The sequence below is a fragment of the Podarcis erhardii genome, assembly GCF_964252035.2.
Source record: "Podarcis erhardii genome assembly, chromosome: 1".
Classification (NCBI taxonomy): Eukaryota; Metazoa; Chordata; class Lepidosauria; order Squamata; family Lacertidae; genus Podarcis; species Podarcis erhardii.
The window spans coordinates 99157528-99181389 of NC_138497.1; the positions used below are offsets into that span (position 1 = coordinate 99157528).

Sequence of the window (23862 nt, forward strand, 5' to 3'; positions counted from 1 at the left end):
AGATGCATGTTATGGGAGTTCCCTGCTTCACAATTCACCAGACATACTGGGTGAAAGGGTAAACTGGAAAAAGGAAAGCTAAGATGATAATGAATGGGAGAAATCAACAATAAGAAGTTAGGGTTCCTTTCCTTACACGCAGGCACACTGACACTCTTGGAGGAACAATAAAAACACCTGATCCTGATACTGTGGAAGCATCCAGACCGTGTGTATTTGTCATCTCTGTCCACCTCTTCCATCCATTTATTTGTTTGCCTTTTTTCTCTCCCCACTGTCGAGTTATTTCTTCATTGGGGTCCAATTTATGAGAAAATAAACTTTCCCCTCCGTAATTATGTTTGATGATTTATAGATTAAGAACCAGTATTTGAAAAAGAGTTACACAAGAGCTTATATCCACAACTGCTTTCCCTTGAGTCCAGCATAACTGTTCTGGTTGCAATATGGCAACATCCTTATGAATGTCTACGTGAGAGGAGAATTAATGTCATAGACCGATGAATTCAGAAGTCTATGCGGTGTGCATTGAGTTGTAATCATGGGCCCAAAATAAGAGGCTAACGCCTAGCTGTCTCAATAGGAAGCAAAGAAGCTTATTTAAGTCTTGTGAAGATTAGTGAAGAATATTTTGTATGCTAGTAGACAAGTAATTATGAGGAAGTGGGGGAATGTAACCTGCCTATTACTGTCAGGCTGAGTAACAATGATGCTTAGCTTAGCTGCCAGAAAGTGGATTGCATCCAGAGAATGTTTGATCGCGTTTTGTTATCTTTTATGTCCCAGTGATGCAATTTTTACTGATTCCTGTTATTCATCCTGTGTAGAAATATATAAACAGATCAAAGATGGATTTTAAAGCAATACTGTTAAGCAGATGAGTTTATTTCCTTGTTTGTTATTTATGGGGTTTTTTTATATACTGCAGGAAGGGAGCGGGGAAAAGAAAAGGGTGGACTAAGAAAACCAAGGAGGAATTGCTCTTTTTGATCATCCTGTGTCAGTATCACACAGGAGCACGTTTCTACAATGTTTAAGAATTCTTTGCTCATTGGTCCTTCTAGTTCTTGACTTTAAGTGAATAGCTAGACAGGGAAGGTCAAATGTGGCTTCCAAGGCTGTAAAATGAGAAAGCTGCCATCACACTGCAGTTCACACAGTCACCCATAGCAACTCCAATGTGACGACAGAACAGGCAGATGAGAAATCAAGCAGCGCAGGTGGCAGGTGGCCCAGGCGGCCCAGGGAGGCTATTTAATGGAGGTTAGGAGGTAAAACAGAGAGCAGTTTGGCTAACTTCTCTCTGAAGCACCTGACACTCCTTTAAAAGGGGTTGTGGGTTGAGGTGAGTGGTGAGGGAAGAGGTAAGCTGAGAGGGGAGGAGGGTTAGGTAAGCTGAAACAGAAGGTTTGGACAAGATGTAAAGGGATGGGTGAGGTGTAAAGAGAGCAGGGGTTGATCAGGCATGGGGAAGGTATGTGGGGTCAGTAAGCAGAGCAAGCATATGTGCCCCTAACACACTCAATTTGGGAATTTCACTGGGAGTGTAGGAGCCACATCCCAGTCCTTAAGAGCTTTCCCATGCTAAGAAATATGCACAGAGCTGCCCCCCCCATTCTGTAAAGTGAATGCACAAGCACACGTGGAGATCTCAGATTGAATGACAAGGATTTGTTGTTCTCATCATAAAACTGACCCAGTTAATTGTCAAGCGCTACCTCACCAGGCCTGCTGAGCCCTGAGGCCCCATCTGCACTATACATTTATAGCAGTATCACAGCACTTTGTACAGCCATGGGTCCCCCAAAATAATCTTGGGATTATTTCCTTTTCCTTCATTTCCTTTTCAGAACTATAATTCCCAGAGTTCCCTAGGAAGACGGATTTACTGTTAAACGATTCTGAGAATAGTTACTCTGTGAGGGCACAATTCTCAGCACTCTTAACAAACTACCGTTTCCAGGATTCTTTGGGAGAAGCCATGACTTTTCAAAGTGGTATGATGATGCTTTAAATGTATACTGCAGATGGAGCCTGAATCTTGACTGGAACCAACGAAGGACTAATCTTCTAATAATGTACAGTTGTACCTTGGAAGTCGAACGGAATCCGTTCCAGAAATCTGTTCGACTTCCAAAATGTTTGAAGCCACTGCAGCAAATCAGAAGCCTAGGAAGCCCCATCGGACATTTGGGTTCCAAAAGAACATTCGCAAACCAGAACAATCACTTCTGGGTTTGCGGCCTTCGGGAGCCAAAACGTCCGTGTTCCAGGGCATTCGGGATCCAAGGTACAACTGTATTGTGACAAAGCATGAAGACTAGCGATATATTACAAGTTTGTCTCCTATGACTGAGCACTCAGTCAACATTACAAGGCCTTTCTAGCCATGGTAGACATAAGTCGGCTGGGTATTAATAGAGATGGGCCACTGCTGACTGGATATCTGTGTAAGTCAGCTACCTGGGCTAGAAAGTAGATCTCATTCTTGACTGAAAAGACTTGAGGGATGGAAATATGTGGGTGTTTCTTTTTTTAATTCCCTGTAGCAATTTACATCTCCAAGAGAAATGTCCTCCTCTGCTCTCTTTTACAGATTTTTATCTCTAGCAATTTAAATCTCCTAGAGAAATGTCCACTTCCTCTGCTCTCTTCTAGGCTAGGACTTTGGCAGTCCCCCGTAGATGCATGCAAAAGTTCCCAGACACAATTTCTCGCACCTCAAGGTAGGATTGGGAAACTCTTTAATCTACAATCCTGCCTGAACAGCCTCTGCTAGTCAGTAGCTAGATGAGCCAATAGTCTTACCTGGTATAAGAAAACTTCCTGTATTCCTGAGACCCATCAAGGAATAACTGTACTGCACTGTAAAAAATGAAGAAGTGGGCATAATAGCACTGATCTACTGTTATGTTTTGGAAAGTCCATTGTCCATCTGTTCTCTATGTGATCAAATGCCTATTGAGATATCATCACCATACTTGGCATGATGGTTCCTGAGATAGAGGAGCTGGTTTTCATCTGTGTTTGGATACCATTGGGCACCATTTTGAGTCAAGATGTTGATCCAAACTATTCCAAACTGTACTGATTTGGACACTTCAGATGATATCGTCACACAATTTAGCGTGGTTGTTCCTCAGATTGAGAAAAATATTTTAATCTATAATCTGGAGACTATTGGGTGCCATTTTCAATCATGATGGTAGGCCAAAATATTCCAAACTGCACTGATTGGGATGCCTCTGGAGATATCATCATCCAGTTTGACATTATAGTTCCTGATATGAAGGAACAGGCTTTGGTTTAGATACTGTCATGTGCCATTTTGAATCATGATGGGGTACCAAACTATTCCAAACTGCACTGATTTGGACACCTCTGAAGCTATCATCATATAATTTTTTTGCCTAGAGTATCCTGTTTCAAAGGTATTGAAACAATAATAAGCATGCCTCCTTTGAACACCCTGTGTTCAGTGAGATATACACAAAGGAAATGTGCATAGTGGGATAGGGAACCTAGGACCTGTGCCATTGTACTACAACTATTATAATACTGTACATGATCCTTGATTATGTTGGCTGGGGTTGATGGGAGTTGGAGTCCAATGTCCTTCAGAGGGCCACAGGTTCCCCAACCCTGGTGTATAGCATTGCAACCTAAGTCGGTTTTACAACTTCTCATTCTGTTTTGTTCAGCCTGAAGCACAAAGTGCTTCCACTACATATCCAGTTAGCTTTTCAACAAGTACCATCCACTTCATCACTGCTAGAGAAGATTAAAAGCAGGTCATTTATTTCTCACATCTATACTTTTCTCCTCCTAGCAAAGTGAAAAGGCATGCATTTGAGCACAGACATCCTCAGAACCACATTGTTGCCTTTAAAAATTGAATATTTAGAGCATTTAACAAACCTGTGAGCTATCTGATAAATTCTATTGATCGACATACCAAAATTTATTTAGCCTGCTAAACGAGAAATATATCAAATGTGCATAAAATGTGATAGGAACATAGGCAAGGAAATTGTGGTCATGCAATATTTTTTTAAAGCAACCTGTGATTTACTTCAATTTCAGTATGATTTTATTTCTTCCTTGTCAAAAAGGTCAGGCTCATTTCTGTATCTCCCAGTGGTAAATACAGTTAATGTGCTGAGGCTGCAATGCATCCAGCATGGAGGTCATTTAATGGTGACATAAATTATTTTACTAGCTTTTCCTTCAAGTGGGCTATGAATCCATGTAGTATAAATGAATATCAGAGCTGTGATGCTGTTTCATCCTGCCAAGCAGGCTGAACTTTAGTGTTTCTTCTCTCAGTTGGGATGCTGCAGAGTGACAAAGACGATAAGCACTTTTGATGGAGACAGTGGGATATTGCTATTTTTTTTTCTTCATCTTATTTTTTAAAAAAGATCTTCCATACTGTGTATTGAATTCTAGTATGCAAATAGATTTTTTAATTTAAAAAGTATTTACTTTCTTTTAAGCAGGAAAAAAAAGGGACATGGGTGGCGCTGTGGGTTAAACCACAGAGCCTAGGACTTGCCGATCAGAAGGTCAGTGGTTTGAATCCCTGCAACGGGGTGAGCTCTCATTGTTCGGTCCCATCTCCTGCCAACCTAGCAGTTCGAAATCACGTCAAAGTGCAAGTAGATAAATAGGTACCGCTCCGGCGGGAAGGTAAGCGGCGTTTCCGTGCGCTGCTCTGGTTTGCCAGAAGCGGCTTAGTCATGCTGGCCACATGACCCAGAAGCTGTACGCCGGCTCCCTCGGCCAATAAAGCAAGATGAGCGCTGCAACCCCAGAGTCGGCCACGACTGGACCTAATGGTCAGGGGTCCCTTTACCTTTACCCAGTGGCGTAGCGTGGGTTGTCAGCACCCGGGGCAAGGCAAGTGATTTGCGCCCCCTAACCCGTGGATTTGCGCCCCCTAACCCGTGGATTTGCCCTAACCCCAGAAGTTGCGCCCGGTGCGGCCGGCCCCCCCTGCACCCCCCACGCTACGCCACTGCCTTTACCTTAAGCAGGAAAATTTTTGCAATTGAATGATTATTATTTTTAAGTAACACTTTATTTTAAGCAGGATAAGGTTTGCAATTTGTATGGGTGTCAAGTTTCCATTTTTTTAAAAAAAAAATCTTTAGATTTTCAAACATAACATAATCTAAAAGTAAAATATCGACATACCAAACTATCATATATTAGCGGCCTCAGTAACACGTATCACACATCTAAATTAACTTCAAGGGGGGAAAGCTTTAAAACAGTTTTTAAAGATAGCTGTGTTAGAAACTTTTCCATATGCTTCCATATGCTACCACAAAGGCCTAATCTGAAATGGGTCACCATTTAACAAGACTTATGAAAGCTTCTTTCAGTTCAGTTGAGCTGTAAGGTCCAAGTGGCTCTGCAAGATATCATGGGTGTTCAGGGGGTGGTGGATGTTGGCCTTTGTCTTTTCTGCTGGTTTCACTTAAGTGCCCACACATAATAGAGATTTCAACTGAGTGTTGGAACAAGGGACAGAAAGGTCACCTTCTGGAGGAGTTCTTCTGAACAGTTGGTAATAAGGGTTGAGCAGTTTGGGGATAGGAGCATGATAGGCTGCTGTGCTTGAGACTAAATAGAACTCTCAAAAGTACCTTGTAGTTTGGGATGTCATGCTTGTGACAGTTATTAATAGGGATGGAAGTTGTAAGATAGCTATTTAAAAATCTACGTTCTAACCCAGGGTGACTGCTTTTAGGAGCTCTGAGGCTGGATCCTGAGCGACATAATTTGTACTCTATTGGAGAAGATGTCAGTAATGAGCTTGGTTTTCTAACACACCATGTTAAATAATCTTTCTTGTATGGGCATATCAGTGCTGTTTTTGTTTACCTCCATTTAGTTTTTGGTTTTTTAGAGTGTCCCTTGCTGGGATTCTTGCTTCCTATGTTTATTGCTGTTTTATTATGATGGTGGTTTGATGCATTTTGTGGTTTTGTATTGGGTTGTTTGATATTTTATGGTGCCTTGAATTCTTAAAATAAAAAAAAGCAGGATATGATTTTTTTTTTAAAAAAAAATGGTGGCCCTAATATAGTTGGCAATCACAGAAAAATCAAAGGGTGATTCAAGCTACTTCATAGGTACCAACCAGCACCCATAGTGAGCTCCCTATTTGCTATAGATGGGTGTTGGTTGGTACCCAGGGCGCATGGATCATTTACAACGTATCTGCTTGGAAACAGAGGACCAGGTGAACTAATTATTTGTCCTGATCCATAACAATTTATATATTCAGGAGGCATTGACCCAAACAAGATGGTGGAAGCATGCTCAGAACTACCCAAGATGGTTTCATGCTTTTGATTATGTGGTTGAGCTTTCTGGTAAATAGAAATAACTGGGGGGAGGGCAGAATTCCATCCCTCTTATCTGCTGGACAAATTACAGCCACATGCTGTGGCCACACAACAAGGTTTGTTACACTCTTCCCTCCTTGCCGCTTATGTATGAATCTGACATGCACCATGTTCACCCTGTAGCCATCCCAAACCATAGGAATTATTGCAAATCCTATTTAAATTCCCTCACCTGCCCAGACAAAATGCTATTTGGGCCAAATTAAAGAACATGCCTCTGGTCACACAGATGACACCAAACAGTGTGGAGCACAGGTGAAAAAGAGGAGACCCAGAGCCAATGAGGAGCTCTCCTCCAAATTCCTACTCAGCCCCCCTCCAAAAGGGTGAATAGCAATGCCCACCCGGCAAAGGGTGGGATGGCGGGTGCCAACCAAAGGAAAGTGGGGGCAGGGCAGAGCTGGCTTAAGTAGCCTGCTCTCTGCCTCTTCCCTATTGGACAATGCAGCCCATGTGTTTGCCTCCCCCAGCCAAACCATCTCTCCTGTTCTTCCAGCACTATTGTACCAACTCCTGCCACACTATCAGTTGTCAGTGGGAGAGTGGTATAAAGAAAGGGATCTACAGGTAACTCTTTGGCAATCTCTTCAAGGGTTACTCACTTGGTATCAATTGTGTGAAAGAAATATTTTCTTTTTTAAAAAATTGTGATTATTGTACACAAATAGCTGTTCCAGAGGGCTGTTCCAGCAGTGTTCTGCTTATGGCTTTAACAAGTAATTCATTGGACCCCCAAAACAGCATGTTTACTGAATCTCTGTTCAGAAAAAGATCACCTCTTAGGAATCATTATATCTTCCGCTGAATTATTACAAATGTAATTTGATGCAATTATACTTTCAAATTATACTATATACCCCCATTGTGTTTGCTTTGTATATTTACATGAACTAGGCTAAGGATGAGTTTATTATTGGGTTTCAGAACAGTAATTATAACGTAGTTATTTCACCCAACTTCTAATGAAGCTTACAGTCAGGCACAGCCGATGGAACATTAACATTAGAGTGGAAACACTCCTTAAAGCAATCCACAGGAAAGGATCAATCAGTGTAAAAAGTCACAGCCTTCACGCAGTATCGCTGTGCTCTGATAGTCTCTAAAAATGAATTCTTAAGGATCATTTAACAAGGACTGTTTATCACTTAATATACAGTAACCATTCTGAATACACAATCATGGCAGTTAAAAAGACGGTGGAAGAAAGTTGCATTTTAATTATTATTTTTACCTTTTTACCACTATAGAGTGGTAGTGAACACAGAACCAGGGTGAAATTACCTTGGGGCCCTCCAGATGGGTGTTTTATTACAGGGGTCTGCTCTTTGACACCCTAATGGTGCATTAGTGATGGATTTCTTCTGCTTTAGTTTGTTCTATGATGCTTTCCCAATGCTACCAAATTGGTGGCACTCAGGCATGGGGTTTGATGCATTAGTTTTTCTGGTTATATTGCTAGTACTTCTGTCTGGACTTTGAACATTCCAAGTGTTTCTGGACTACAATTTCCATTAGCCCCAGCATAGCAAATAGTGAAAAATAATAGGAAGCAGATTCCAGCAATATCTGGAGGGTATCCGGGTGGCTACCCCTGCATTATAGCCTGCCTATCCAACACCTAGAGCTACAGACAGACACAAAAAATTAAGTTACAGATAGGTAGCCGTGTTGGTCTGCCATAGTCAAAACAAAACAAATTCCTTCCAGTAGCACCTTAAAGACCAACTAAGTCAGTTCTTGGTATGAGCTTTCGTGTGCATGCACACTTCTTCAGATACAAAAAATTAAGTTACAGATAGGTAGCCGTGTTGGTCTGCCATGGTCAAAACAAAATAAAAAAATTCCTTCCAGTAGCACCTTAAAGACCAACTGAGTTAGTTCTAGGTATGAGCTTTCGTGTGCATGCACACTTCTTCAGATACCTGACAGGTAGCCGTGTTGGTCTGCCATGGTCAAAACAAAATAAAAAAATTCCTTCCAGTAGCACCTTAAAGACCAACTGAGTTAGTTCTAGGTATGAGCTTTCGTGTGCATGCACACTTCTTCAGATACCTGAAGAAGTATCTGAAGAAGTGTGCATGCACACGAAAGCTCATACCTAGAACTAACTCAGTTGGTCTTTAAGGTGCTACTGGAAGGAATTTTTTTATTTTGTTTTGACAAAAAATTAAATTAGTTTCTCTGCAATCTCCTTTTCCTCCTTTAGCACACCTTTCCTTTCAGTCCCTTGTCATCTAAAGGTTCAACCTACTTCCTAGACAGTTTTCTGCTTCTGATTTATTTAAATACTTTTTGTTATTATTGTAATTGGTCCTAATGCTTTTAGCAATATGTTCCTTGTCTTGAATTACCCCCCTCACTGATCCCTCATTGTCCACTTGCATTTCTTTCGTCCACTTGCATTTCTTTTGTGTTCCTTTTTGTCCTCCACATTTGGGCAAGATTTCCATTTTCCGAAAGAAGCCTTCTTGCCTCCAGATGCTTCCTTGATTCTGCTCCTTAATGACATCCTGTTAGACCTTTCTGCTCTGTTGTATCTGTTCTCTTTTTCTGTTATGGTTTTAATAAGCCCTAAGCATTCTGGTGAGATTTGACCCTCCTGCCTTTTCCGGGAGTATGTCCTACTGAATTCAGTGGGACACCACACCTCTGAATAGACATACTAGAATGGTGCTCTTAAATCTGTGTTAGAATATGGAAGAAACACTGAAGCAGCTTCAAAACAAATGGAAGCAGTAACAATTGGTGGCAAGTATCTATTATTTGTCATTTCTGACCAGAAAGCATTGCTGTGTCTGTCATGGGTGTAGCCAGGATTTTTGTGGGGGGCATGCCTTTTATTGTGGGGCCAGAACCTCAGTCAGCTTTGTATTTATTTATTTATTGGGGGGCAGCTGTCCCGCCCTGCCTCCCTTGGCTACACCCATGGTGTCAGTGGTGGGAAACCTGTGGCCTTCCAGATGTTATTGGACCCCAACTCCCATAATGTCTGACCATTGGCCATGCTAGCTAGGGCTGGGGGTTTTTTTATTCTAACAACATTGGGGGGGCAGCACAGGTTTTCCACTGCTACACTATTTGCTTCAGATAGCATGTATATATTACCTGTATATACTTTGAAAGGAATGCCTCATTGCTTTGCCTATCACAACCTAAGCAGAAACTCTTTTAGCACGCTCTTATTGAAGACATTAAGCTGGGGGGCATCTCCATACTTGATTAAATGGGGAGACAGAAATGGCCATTTCACTTTGCTGGTAAATCGTTTTGCCCAGCTTTGACACAATAATTTGCTTAATTTCTTAATGCGCTTCTACAGTTCAGACTGCGCTCCCAGCTTTTAAGTGCCATCATTAAATTCTCATTTCAAATCAATGTACTAGTTGCACATTGCTGGGCAAACAAAGTATTTAAAGAGTTATCCCCATAATGCAAGGTAATTTGTGGATCCTCAGCAAGGCCCATGAAGTTGCAGTTGTCTTTGCCAGTAGAAGGCCAGCAAAAGGAGGGGGAGTCTAGAAAAGACTCATTTGCTGCCAGTATCACAGTGTTTGGCCTGGAAGTCAGCTGCCCTTTACAGAAAGAGCCTGAATAAACCAGCAGCACAAAACACAGCTGACAAGGCCCAGCAGCTGAACAAATGGACAAGTATGTAATTTAGCTCAGCCTTCCTTTTGGGGTGGGTGTGCTTAATTAATGAGGGTGGTATAAAAGGGTGGTAATGAATACTGAGTGTCTGTTAGGTCAGTTAAAGATCATTTTTGTGCACACAGTGGCTTCATTTTCGACTAAATCTTTCAGCCTATGATAAAAGAGCTTACCTTGAGAGAGTTCAAGGAATTGAAAGCAGAACAGGGGTTTTTTTTGGGGGGGGAGGGATATTCAAAAACATAAGAAAAGAAAAGGGGGGATTGATACCAAATGGGACAATGAAAAGATACAAAGCAAAGAGAGATAATTGGGTGCTTGTGAAGAGCAAATAGGAAAGTATGGTGACGTGAGATACAAAATTATACAATAAACACCTGGTCTTCAATAGATGAGCCATATTCCACAACTGAATCACATTGTAATGTAAAGTCATACCATTCACACCAACTTTTTTTGTCTCTCTGTTTACAGATTTTTAAGAGAAGGGAAGTTAAAAGTAGTTGTCAGGATTAAATTTTTTTAAGACTACCACAATAAAAACATCAAGTTAAAGGAGTGAGCATAATAATATGTTTTGGAATTTTTGCTCCCTATTTTTCTTGATTTGTTATTTTCTTTCTTTCTTATAATTATTGTCTATGCCCCCCCCCCTTTGTCAGAGATGTAGTTGTTTTGACGGGACCAAGGCAAACTCATAGAATTGTAGAAATGTAGAGTTGGGAGTGACCTGAAGGGTCATCTGGTCCAACCCCCTGCAATGCAGGAATCTAAACTAAAGCATCCATGTCAGATGTCCATCCAACCTCAGAGATGGCCACCCACATGGTCTCAGAGTTGCAAAAAGGAAACCATGGTTCCAGACTGACCTCATCGCTTCATATTATAGCATTGTGCACAAAATACCCAACAAAGGGAGGCTATTTTAGTTCCCTGCTGTGGTGAATGTTTCCATCTGGTTAGGTATTCATGTGCACTCATTTGCAGTCAGAGTATGTGATAAGGATAGACTCGACTCAAGATCTGAAACAAGGTTTGCCACATGAAGACAGCCACCAAAGGCAGGAATATAGTCGCTATTATGGTTATTCTGGCCATTTTTGGACCACACTTCCCATCATCCCTGATCATTGGCAGTGATGACTGGGACTGATAGGTGCTGGAAATCAATAGCACCTGGAGGGGCACAGATTCCCTACCCCTGTGTTATGAAATCACACTGTTTATGTAATGGAATATTAAAGATCGCAGCTGCATAAGCATTTTTCTATGCTGGGAAGAAAGGTGAGAGCAGCATAATAATTCAAAGCAATTCCAATTCATTTCAAATGCAACATGCAAGTGACCATGATTTGTTCACGCTGGACCATTGTGCTCAACAAGGTGTCATAGACCTCTGCTGAATATTCACGGAAATTAAGTTTTTTGACCACTAGAGGGCTTCCATATTTTTATTTAAAGCAATAGAAACACAACATGGGGCATAAGTGTAAAACTGTAAGATGACTGTATGCAGACATACAGGATCTACATTATCGAAGAAATATATATTTCAGTGACTAACATAGCAGAACTTTTAAATTCTTGCAGCAAAACATTTTTGCTTCTGCCTTCATCAGTTGCTCTGATTAAAATGTTGCTGTTTCCAAGGTGGCAGTTACGGTGTTTGTTTGTTTGTGTGTGTGTGTGTGTGTGTGTGTGTGTCTATATGTGTATATGTTTATAAGTATGCAACATTCTCTCTATCATTATGTTGCCAGTTTCTTGCAAATGAAACAGCAGCTATAAACATCTAATATGTGAATCCTAATGGGAAAGCTAGCAAAAAATCAGAACAAAGTTGTCAGAGCAAATAGTTTAAAAAAATTAACATTGTACATGAAATTTAAATAGCAATACATAGGATAGTATGTATCATCAAGTCTCAGTAGCATATCATCAAGTCTCAGGAGTTCCACAGGTCTGGGTATAAATTACTCAGGTTTGAATAGAAATTCATCTCTTGCTTTGGATGCATGGCATTTTAGCTTTGTTCCACCCTTCATCATTGCAGACATTTATTTCATTTTTTAAGACCTGGATCTGACAGAAGATCATGATTGCAATAAAAATCTAGGCTGAGTTTCAAATTGGTAAGAGGCAGCACACTTCATACTACACAGTGCAGAAGTCCTGAAATATAGATAGCTTCTTATCTTCCACATGCCCCAAGCTCAGTCCACAACAGCCATAGTGTGCTTACAGCCTAAATGTGTTTAATTTGCTCAAATTGAAGGTTGGGAGAGAGAGGGGGAGAGGGGAGAGGGGAGAGGGGAGAGGGGGGAGGGGGGAGGGGAGAGAGAGAGAGAGAGAGAGAGAGAGAGAGAGAGAGAGAGATTATAGTGCCATTCTAATGGATATGATGCTAACTGAAGGTTTGGGATGTGGGAGTATAAGAAGTTAATTGGTAGCTCTTAACATAAGCTCTTGCTTATTAGACCCCCACCTGATCTATACATAAGGGAAAGGGCATCTGAGGTTTAATTGGGTGAAAGGAGAAGGGATGTGCAAGGACATCTTATGTTTGGTTCTGAATGCTTGATTACAGCCTGTCTTAAAAGACTTAAGAAGAACTGCATCCCAGTGGATTTCGTTGGCTTCCTAGCTTTGTGTATCTCCATTTTCTTTTTAATGGACCTAAAGGGGTTTAATAACTTGATCTCATAAAATTCAGGGGGTGGCTGAAGATTGTTTTGCTGGGCAGGTACAGAAGCTGACCTGGCTACTAAATATTACATCAAAACTGGTGATGGGACATGACCTCTTCAGAACTTGTGGGCAGGAGGCTAGCTCAGGTGGTCCCACAGCAGACACTACTCCATCTTTACTACTGCTTCCAACATCACAGAATTTGTCGCCTGAGGCAGCTGCCTTATTCTGCCTAAACGGTGGGACTGGACCTGACAAAACTGATGTCCTGAGGAAGCTGTCCTGCTTCACGTATGTTACTATTATTGCTTGATGTGAGAGGAAAACCATATTGCAGATGCCTTTGGTAACTGTCCTTGCTAGAATTACAGAATACTTTGCTATGATATTTCAGGGACAGAATGGATCTTGCAAATGCTCTGTTGAGCAAAGTGCTGAAATGCTATAAGCATAGAAAAGGTACAATAGGCAGTTTTTCAGGCAGTGTGAGAATGGCCTTCCGTACAGCCTAGTACTGTATTGCTTATTATGAGGCTATAGGATGGGAGGGATGCACAATGGATGTTTACAGACCAGTTTCACAACTGTACCTTTAAAAGGGAAGGAATCTCAGAAACTATTTTTAGCTGCTGCCAGCTTCATTATATTTTAAACTGAAAGACAGATGAATTGCCTTGAGAATACAGCAAGAGGTTTCTTGGAAGCAAAGCTCAAATGGCCACATTATTCATGGCCCAAAAACTATAGTTGGTGAATCTAGAATTGCCATGAACCTGCCCCAGGGGCTTGTGGTGTATACTGTGTCAAAGACCAAATGAGGCAGCTAACAGCTTTTTGCTCAGAGAAGAGGCAGAGCTAGCAGGCTGGATCCAGACTTAGGTTGCAATTTTATTCTCATTTACCTGGGAGTAAACCCCGCTGAAATCAGTGGAACTTACTTCTGAGTTTATGTTGTTAGGATTCCAGCCTTAGTCATGCTTAGGGTAGACACATTGAAATGAACTGGGCAAGTAATGATTAGGAATGGGCAAATCTGTCAGTTCTTTGAATTTATCGTCCCCCCCCCATCTTCAGTTCATTCTTCCACATTTCCTCATCAGTTTGAAATGCTTTCTCATAAAAATTCTTAAGTGTTTTACTGTGAATTCCTCCTAATGTTCACATTTTTGTATGCAGTTTTGCCTAACAAACATAAATTTTCATAGAAATTCCCCCCATACAATACATCTTTTAAATGTTATTTTCTCCAATATATGCATTATTATCCAAACTTTGTCCTAATGTATCCATTTTTGCACACAGGAAATCTCTGGAGAACTGGACTGCATAATTTGAAGAAGTGCACATATTTCAAAGGGTGGCTGTGTTTTGGTTCCCATATTATTTCAGGATGTGCAAATAAGGTAGGTTCTCTTTTAACGTGAACTGAATTGTATTTTCCCCATCCCTATAATGGTTAGGGCCCATTGATTTCAGGGGGTCTACCCTAAGCATGGTGGTGCCTGGCTCCAGTGGAATAGGTAATATCCGAGTAAGTAATACTTCTGACATTGACTATCACCCAATGTTTTTAATAAGGCTGAAAATCATGGCACTTTTTATTTTAATCAAGCAGTCTACATAGTACCAAACATTGAGTTAAGTTATTAAATAACTCATGCAACATGAAGTGAATAGGTAAACTGTGTCAGTTAATGTTGCACATCACACCAATCTCAGAATGACGCGATGTTCCAGGGACATACCCAGGGTTTACGTTTCCTTTGGGAATGAGGCAGAGCAGAGACTGTGGTGTCTTAATGATATATAGTTTACACATATATACAACCTGAGCCTGCAATGGCGGGATTCACAGCATTAACACCCCAAGAGGGTCTTGCTTCTCCCATGGCTACAGCTTTGGATTCAAATGGAAATCAAACATTGCTCTCAGATGTTGCTTTGACTCTCTCTCCAGATTGCTGCTTTACCTCTAGGTCACATCACTGTAAACAGTCAACTCTCACCTTTCTCTTTTTCTAACTACCAGCCAATTGAAGGTGATGGTGGTACCAGCTGTCTCACCCAGATCCGCTTCCTTTGTTCCCTTAATGGCCCACCAGCCAGGCCATCACCTCAACAGGAAGCTAGCCTGGCTATTCCAAGAATTAGAAGGGGGGAAGGCATTAGAAGGGTCTTGGCCTGCTCCTACCACCCAAACTCATAACAATAATCAATCAAATAAGCTACTCATAGAGTCAGCAAAGTAAACCAGTCCCACCATGTTTTGGCTTGCAGTTATTACTCATAGCATGTTAAGACTCTTCTGTTGTCTCCTTCATCTGTGTTTTGTTACACCAAATTCTTTCCCAGGTGCCTTGAGGTTCACTGACCCAGTTTTCTCAATAATAACTAATAGACCCTGTTCAATGTGGCTTCTTCTTTGATGCAAGCAGCACCTTGAATTAAGGCTGTGAGAGAAGAGATGAAAGGTCAACAAAGGTTGCTCTTGATTTGTTCCATGCCAGTTTGTCCCTGTGGTCCAGTAGAAGCTAATGCCTTTGTTTCCCCTTTGCTCACTCACTAAGACAACGGAGCAACAGAGCACTTGTGAAGAAGGGATGTGCCCACTGTTCTCTGGCCAGCTAGATAGCACTTTGATATTTGGATCAAAAGTCTTGCTTTCAAGGGGACAGAAGTTATTTCCCGGGGAGGGCGGGGAGAGGAGAGAGAAGCTTAAATGGAGAGAGATTTCACCTATGTCCAATCTTGTTCTGTGTCATTGTCTCCTGTATCTGCTTTAGCGCTATTCTAGCCCATTAATGACAACATTGTAAATAAAATAACAACACAGTGCCATGTAGCTGGCTAGCCAGATTTGGTTGTGTGATGAGACTGGTGGCAAATAAAGTCCACCGTGAATGATGGCAGTGCTTCCTGGATCAGTCCTATGCAGCCAACTGGAAATCATACAGGTAGTAGGATGGTGCCACAACTATTTGCAATGTCACTGAAGGCAAACAAAGTGCATTCAGACTGAGGGCAATGCTTCCTGAATATGAAATTAGCTTTGATCATTATGGCAGCTGTGGAGAGGCAGCAGACTGGACAAACTGGAAGCAATGCCTCAAAACAAAATAAAAAAATTCCTTCCAGTAGCACCTTAAAGACCAACTGAGTTAGTTCTAGGTATGAGCCTACATAGTATCTGAAGAATCTGAAGAAGTGTGCATGCACACGAAAGCTCATACCTAGAACTAACTCAGTTGGTCTTTAAGGTGCTACTGGAAGGAATTTTTTTATTTTGTTTTGACCATGGCAGACCAACACGGCTACCTATGAAGCAATGCCTGTTTATATAGTATGACTTACTGGTTCGTGTACAGATGATTGCTGCCCACTCCCCTACATGCTTATTCATTTTGAAGATGCACATTTGCTTTCTGTTTGTGCAGAGTAGGACCCATTCCAACAAGTTCAAATGATAAGAAAGGAGATTTCAGCTAAATATTAGGATGGTATGAGCTTTTTAACAGTGAAGCAATTTGTGTCAAAAGGAGATGGAGCTTTTTAAGCAGACTACTGATGACCGCCTCTCGGTGATTTAGTAGCGGTGGCTTTTCTGCATAGGTGGGTGCTGGACTAGATGACTTTTGAAGCTCCTTCCAACTCTATGCATCTATGATTGCACTGGGAAAGACTCCTTAACTACAGCATGCAATTTGTAGCTTATTTCCAAACTGTAAATTGGATGATTTTTAGTGTCAATCTTATGTTGTATTTATTGTATCCCTTGCATACCTCCTATAGATCTCTTTTATCACTTTAGTTGAAGGGCATTTTAAAAATATAACAAATGAAAAGTAGTCTGTCATACTTGCTCAGGACTCTTTTTCTTTTTCTGTTTAGGTTAGGGTCCTTTGGTCACCATCTCCCTTTGCCATAATGCCCTTGTGTGACTTGAATTATCTGCACTTGGACAGTGGAATCCTATCTGTCTTTTACTAAAAAAACCCAAACTGAGTTAGGTGACACTTCTAAGAAAAGATGCTTCTGACTATAGCCAGAGAGTACTCATGGTCCATAGCATCTGTAAAGATAGATAGCTAAAAATCCTGCACATAAGAGTCATGATATCTTTATAAAACCCTTTGCAAAAATTGACTCTGTTCACAGCTAGGAGTCAGGGACATGTCACAACAGCATAGGAATTTGCTGTTATTTCTGCGGCATGTTGTTTTCCTCTGTTCTCTGTTCCCTTCACTCCTGGCTTTTGTACAACACCCAGGTCCATGTCTCTGAACATCTGATCAACTGTAGTACTTCTTAGTCACGCACAGTTTCTTGCAGAATGGGAAGCTTGCATGACAGTCTAGATAGGTTTGGCTATTCCTCATGGATGAGCATCCCTCTCTTTTTCCCCTCTGATGCATTGTGAGCATAATGTGTCCTGTCCTGCTGCCAATACATCCACAATAGATGGCACCACTTCTCTGCATACAGATACACAGGAGTAATCCCCCCCCCCGTTGCAATTATTTATTCATTTCTTCTGGATTCTTTTGCTTTCTTGCTCCCTGCCCCCAAGAGAAGAGATGCATTGGGAATTGGACCTATTGTGATTTCTGAAATGAAATGGCCCGATTTGCACTTCCCAGAGTCATGTGTGGATCAGATCACAGCTCTCCATGAGATTCTGCACTTTTTCTGAATGTTGCAACATGATTCTTAGAAAGAAAAGATAGATATTTAAATAATCCAATGCAGATATATATAATTTAAAATCCCAATGCAGATCCAAGTGGAGATGGGAATGGAGTCATGGTGCAAATGTGTGAAAATGACCAGTACTGCAAATAGTATCTGTCTATCCCTGTTTAATATACAACAGAACTTAATTTAAATCACCTAGACAACTTGAGTTATGATCATCACAGGCACTGCATCCTCATACCTGGTCTTTCTGACTTTTTAAGATCTACGCATATTGCCTTGCTGTACTGAGTCTACTCCGCAGCTATTGGGTGTGGAGCAGGTGGGCATGGATTGGGAAAACTTGTGGGCTATCTTAGGTTTGCATGGTTAGAGGTTGCCCTCTGCTCCTCTGCTGGACTTTAACCTGCAAGGGCATGTGGTCAGGCTCTGAGTGGTGCCCAGATAATGAAATCCCTTTCTTAGTGTTCTGCACCTTCATTTGCTTTGATTTGCTATCAAGTTAAATGAAAAAATGTATCCTGAGGAGCTAGCACTGGGGAGAAGAGTGGCTAATGAAAGCACTGTGCTCTGATTTTTTAAAAAATGAAATGAAATGGTACAATTCAAACATTGTACAATTTAAATATTGTTTCAGAAATGAAACTGTTTTCATTATGCATGCATGTGAAGGGATGGTGTGTGCCCTGATGTGCAGAATAAGCTTCAACATAATCGGTTTTATCATGTACTTGACAAAGTAGGCTTTAGTGCACAACAGCTTGTGCCATAGAACATTCGAAATGTACTGTGTGCATCTTCCCTATGAGGAAAGGTTGCAGCATTTGGGACTTTTTAGTTTAGAGAAAAGGTGAGTAAAAGGTGACATGACAGAAGTTTATAAAGTTATGCATGCCATGGAGAAAGTGGCTAGAGAAAGATTCTTCTCCTCCCTCTCATAATGCTAGGACTCGGGGACATCCAATGAAGCTGAACGTTGGAAGTTTTAGGACATATAAATAAAAGTACGTCTTTACACAGTGCATAGTTTAACTACAGAGTTGGCTCTCACAGGACACAGTCATGGCCAGCAATCTAGATGGCTTTAATGGAGAAGTAGACAAATTCAAGGAGAGTTCCGTCAGGGACTACAAGCCATGATGGCTCCACAGTCAGAGGCAGTAGTGTTTCTGAATGCCAGTTGCAGAGAACCATGGCAGGACAGCGTGCTCTTGTCCTTGGGTCCTGCTTGCATCCTTCCCACAAGCATCTTTCTGGCCTCTACCAGAACAGGATGCTGGACTAGATGGACCATTGGCCTGATCCAGCAGGTTTTTCTTAGGTTCTTATGATAGGCAACAAAAATAACCCCTCTTAAGGCACCTTCAGAACTCCTCCAATCATTTCAGTGAATGTATGGGAATGGTAGTGAGATTTTACTCACTACTCATGCTCCATGTTCACAGTTGGGTGAAGGTGGCTGGTATGCATATAGATCAGTGTTTCCCAACCTTGTGCCTCCAGCTGTTTTTGAACTACAACTCCCATCATCCCTGACTAGCAAGACCAGTGGCAAGGGATGATGGGAATTGTAGTCCAAAAACAGCTGAAGGCACAAGGTTGGGAAACACTGATATAGATGCTATGGTTTCCACTTCATTGGAGGTGGCCTTCATGCATCTGTTTATATAGCAGCCCCCTACAGGCTACCACTGAATATGTGGCCATCAGGCTGCATCATCCATGGATGAGATCCTTCTATCCCTTCACATGCTCATTGAATCCATAGGCTGGGAAATGACTTTCATTGAACTTAGTGGGTCTGAATGTTTAGGACTTCTCTCTTTGTCTGTTAGATGCTGTTACTATTTTTGCTGCATGAGAACGTGGCTACTGTTTTGGAACTCATGATATCACTGAAGGCTCTTCTGTGTGTGATTCCAAGCCATACTCACAAAGGTAAAGTGAGAGTGCTTCTAATATTCTCTTCAAAATAGAGAATATATACCTTTATACGCCTGGAAATGGAGGTGTTATGTCTTCATTTTTGCTCCCATGATGCTTTCTATATGGGTGTAAATTGACTCATGATCTGCTCCCAGGGGCGGCTTTTGAGAAACTTGTGGGATTTTATCCATACTCTAATTGGTAATCCTGCTTCTCCTTTTTGTGTTTATTGTGCTTAGATTATCTGATACAGTTCAATGAAAATCAGTTCAGTGAAAGCATGACATGCCCAATTTGTCAGCTACATTACCTTGGTGATTCCTCTCTCTGCTTCCTTTCTTGTCAATGCAGCACCCAAGATCAGAGTGAGTTTGCACTAGGGCTTTCTTTATGTCTGATCCTATTAGTACTCATTTTGATATAGTAGAGTTATTCTCCAAAATGGAAATAAGGAGAGGGAAAGTGTTCACATAATATAGAAATGATTTGAAATCCGTTAGAGTGGAACAAAAATGTAGCTCAAGAGGAAAATGGCATGGAGATGAAAATTAAAAATAATAATGAAACTGGAGTGTTGAGTGCCCACTAAATCATTCCCAAAAATTTGTGTAAAAAGTGAAGGTTATTGCATAATCTTCTGGGCTGGATGATGGGAATGGAATTGGCATGTAACTCCCCAGTCACTGTAAATTACAACGATCACTATACTACATTTTATTTTAGCAGAAATGCTGCAGAGTTCCTTATTGGGCCTTGATTGCTTTGCACCTGTGACTCCCTTAGTAGGCAATGCAGAAGAACTAGCTCCATGCACATTTCTGGAATGCTTTTGTGAAATACCTCCATTCATCAAGGGGATTGTGAGAGATACTGCAACACTTCTTTGTGTCTAGGCCTGTACTATGAAAGGTACAAGAAAGACTTGTCTCCTAATAAACTGCTGTATGCTACCCACTTCCTTGAGTGATGAGTGGTTCCAACGTAAGTACTACCTGGGTTTGGCTTCCTTTGAAGGAGAGAGAGGGAGAGAGAGACAGAGAGACACAGAGAGCATGCACGCTAGTCTGGTTCATTACATTTTTTGTAGCATTTCAGTAGTAGCATTAAATTTTGTTTTTAACTCATTTTTATAATGTTTTATAATGTTGTATTGTTTTAGTGTTGTTAGCCGCCCTGAGCCCGGCTTCGGCTGGGGAGGGCGGGATATAAATAAAATTTATTATTATTATTATTATTAGTTACCTACAAATATGCAAAGCCTAGGCAAGCAACATACACCCCTCCAAGACAACCATAACAGCCAGAAGTCCTCTCTCTCTGACTCTCTGTCTGTCTGTTCCAAATTGCAAGTTCTTGTTTCATCTCTCTCTCTCCCCTGACTCCTCATAGCTAGGAAAGTTCCTCAATATCGGTTCGGTAGGTTCCCATTATGATGCAAACTGAGTAAACCCATCCCTCTGCACTCTAGAATGCTTCCCAGTGACTGCCAGTGAATTACTTTCCTCATCTGTCCTGCCCTACTTAATTATAAAATGTAACCCAGCCCAATGGAAAAGCTTCTATTATTGTAGGAACAGTGTTGGGGAATTGAAAAAACCTGCTTCTCTTGATCAATTTTGTTAAATGGCCAAACAAACAAACAAAACTATCACCACCCATATTTGACCCAGAAGCAACCAACTGTTCCTACACTGCCTTTTCTATGTGAGGGGTGTGAGAGAGTACCGCTGAGCAAAATTCAAAGAGGGCTGGCAAAGGGGTGGACACCCTGTGACTGGTTTCTTACAATCAGCTCTAAGAATGTGCTACAGAAATCTAGTGCTGGCAGGAATTTCAAGGTAATAGAGCGTGATTACCTGTCCCAAAGCCAGAATAGCTGCACAATATCCCCTTTTGGTTAACCTGCGTAAATGAGCCTTAGTCGCAAAAAGTTCTCTTACTTAACAATAACATTCTGAATCTTTGTTTAAATTTGTTTTCTTTTTTAACACTCTGCATTAAAAAGCAGGGTACAGAAGAAGCAGCCAAGCCCTCGTACTCTTTGATTGAGCTAGAGAAGTCAGGGCTTCAAATTAGAATAATTTTAGTGGCCAGAAACTCAGACAATAGCAAGAGCAATTTTCTTCAAATTTTGCAGGCAAATCTCGTTTGACTTCACAGCAAACCTGGCAATTTTCAGGCCAAACCAATTTGTGTCATTTTTTTCCCCTGGCCAAAATTACAGGGGTCTAAAAATAGGGTTTAGATTATAATGACAGTTTCTGCCTTTAACCTGTGAACATGAAATGCAAGTCTCCATTATACTGTAGTTCTTGCTAATTAAGTTGGGGGGGTAGCGACAGGGGAAGAAAGTCAAGTAAACCATTAAAGCCGTAGTGTTGCCCTAAGTCAACTATTCTGAGCTTTTTCCTGTGAGCTTTTTTTGGTCTCTCAATACAAACTCAGAGATAGGACTTTAAGTAGCATCTATGAAATGTTTTTGATCATTGTCATTCTGTCTTATTGTCTTTGACAAATGATTGTGATTTGGGGGGCACTTTTGTTCTCTTTGGGAGGGAGTCCTGCAGTGTGGAACAATTGAATAGTAGTGGCAGGTTGATTTTAGACCCTAGACTGCAACATGCTGCTATACAAAGCTATGGACTGAACCTTAAGCGTAACAACATTTTTTTGTTCCTATTGTGCTTTAAAGAAGCACCCACAGCCCAAAATAATTTTGTTCTTAAACAAAGCTTTCAGATAAACTACAAACTTTTTGTAAAAGCTTCACAGATATGTTGGGGGCAGAACCCAATATTGATTCCAACCCATCTGAATTAGTTTTATTCAGTTTCTATATCACTTCATACAGAAAGAATCCCAAATATATTTACAGGGGCAAAAACAATGAATAACCACTTAAACAGAAAGGATTTAGATATAGTGTTGAAATCTTATCTGTTATTTAAATATCCCAGTGTACCTTCCGAAATATGTGTCACTATAATAAAACCAATACTTCGTTGTAAAACCCCGGCTGTTCAACATGTGTTTTCTTAGCTGAGCTCATGGTAAGTGACTCTTACCTGGTTTGGGGTGGGTGCTGGTTTCACCCCCCCCACCCCAGGAGCAGAAAATCTTTCCCCTCACAACTAGCCATTGGACGTCTCCACAACAGGACACAATGGGTTCTGGGGTCACCCAGGTCCACTTCATTCTGGTCCGCTGTTGGAGAATAAAAGCCTGCTGTGGTGAGGACTGTCAACACAGTTGGCGGAAAAGCAACCTGCCTGCCTCACATGTTGCTTTTAGTTGATTAGTATAATGACCTTGCTGTGGTTTAAAAATGGTTGCCATATTTGGAGCCAGGAAGGAATTTGCCTGCAAACACATTGGACTTGTTTGGGGTTTCTGCCTTCCTCACAGCTATTGTCACATCTTTCAGCAAATAAAGCACTGGGTAATCCTTAGTCTGGTTTCTGGGTCCAGGGTGATTTGGGGCATTGGCCTGACCTCAGGCAGGTGTGTTCTCAGGGTACCCTAGTAAAGCGGTCTGAATGAAAGCTTCTGTCCTGAAGCCAAGCATGGGGCAGAAGGGCCATAGAAGCTCTCTTTTTTACCCAGATGTGACTCTCTCTCTCTCTCACTCACGCACACACACACAACATACTCATCCCCCAGAATAGTATTCCAGTACCTTGCTGTAGGCAGCATAACAACATATTCACAGGGCTTCAATGACTCCATAAGGACATAAAAAGAGCCTGCTGGATCAGGCCAATGGCCCATTTAGTTCAGCATCCCCACCGTGGCTGAACAAATGTCTGTGGAAAACCTGCAATTGGTACGCAAGCAAGCAGTCTCCCCTCCTGTGGTTTACAGAATCTCCTATTCAGAAGCATGCTGCCTTCCTATGGAGGCAGAGTACAGCCACTATGGCTGGTAGCCATCGATAGCCTTATCTTCCATGAATCTGCCTAATCCTCTTTTAAAGCTATCCAATTTGGCTTTCTATCACCTGTCTGGATTCTTCCAACATGCAGCTTCATTGGATGTCCACAATTTCTAGTTTTATGAGAAACTAGAGCTTTCTCCATGCCATGCATATATATATATATATATATATATATATATGCAGGTTTTGGTGTCCTCGGGTGTCTTCCCGTGTAAAAGTTGGGGTGTCTAGGCGACGTTTCGACGAGGTCTCACTCGTCATCTTCAGGCTGGTGCTTTCGGCTTCTTGTTACTGGAACAGAGCAGGATCTCAGTGTTTGAGTTCCTATAAATACTGTAGAGGGGGTGTGGTGTATAGCCTCCAATGTTCTGGGCAGAGAGGAAGTTCCCAGGCTAGTGTGCCTTTTCTTCTTTTGTTCCTTAATTACTTGAGAGATATCTTGAGTGATTTCTTGAGTGATATCCTGAGTACCACTTAGGTGGGTCATTAGGTGTGGATTAGTTGTTAAAGTCTTTGTGTCTTGACCTCTTGAACTTTGTGAAGAGTTTTCCTGAGAAG

The 23862-nt window shown here is 41.4% G+C and overlaps 1 protein-coding gene across 6 annotated transcripts in view; it reads left to right on the top strand.

Annotated features, from left to right (window-relative positions):
- Positions 1 to 23862, top strand: part of THSD7B (thrombospondin type 1 domain containing 7B) — a 616280-nt gene that overhangs the window by 182889 nt on the left and 409529 nt on the right. For 2 of the 6 annotated variants that reach the window (XM_081870547.1, XM_081870548.1), the window contains exons 1-4: positions 1276 to 1345; positions 2659 to 2726; positions 14055 to 14155; positions 19280 to 19382. The gene's annotated coding sequence lies outside the window, so the exon portion shown is untranslated. Of the gene's footprint in view, positions 1 to 1275; positions 1346 to 2596; positions 2727 to 14054; positions 14156 to 19279; positions 19383 to 23862 lie in introns of those variants that run through there. The other 4 variants (XM_081870550.1, XM_081870549.1, XM_081870552.1 and 1 more) reach the window with 4 other exon arrangements.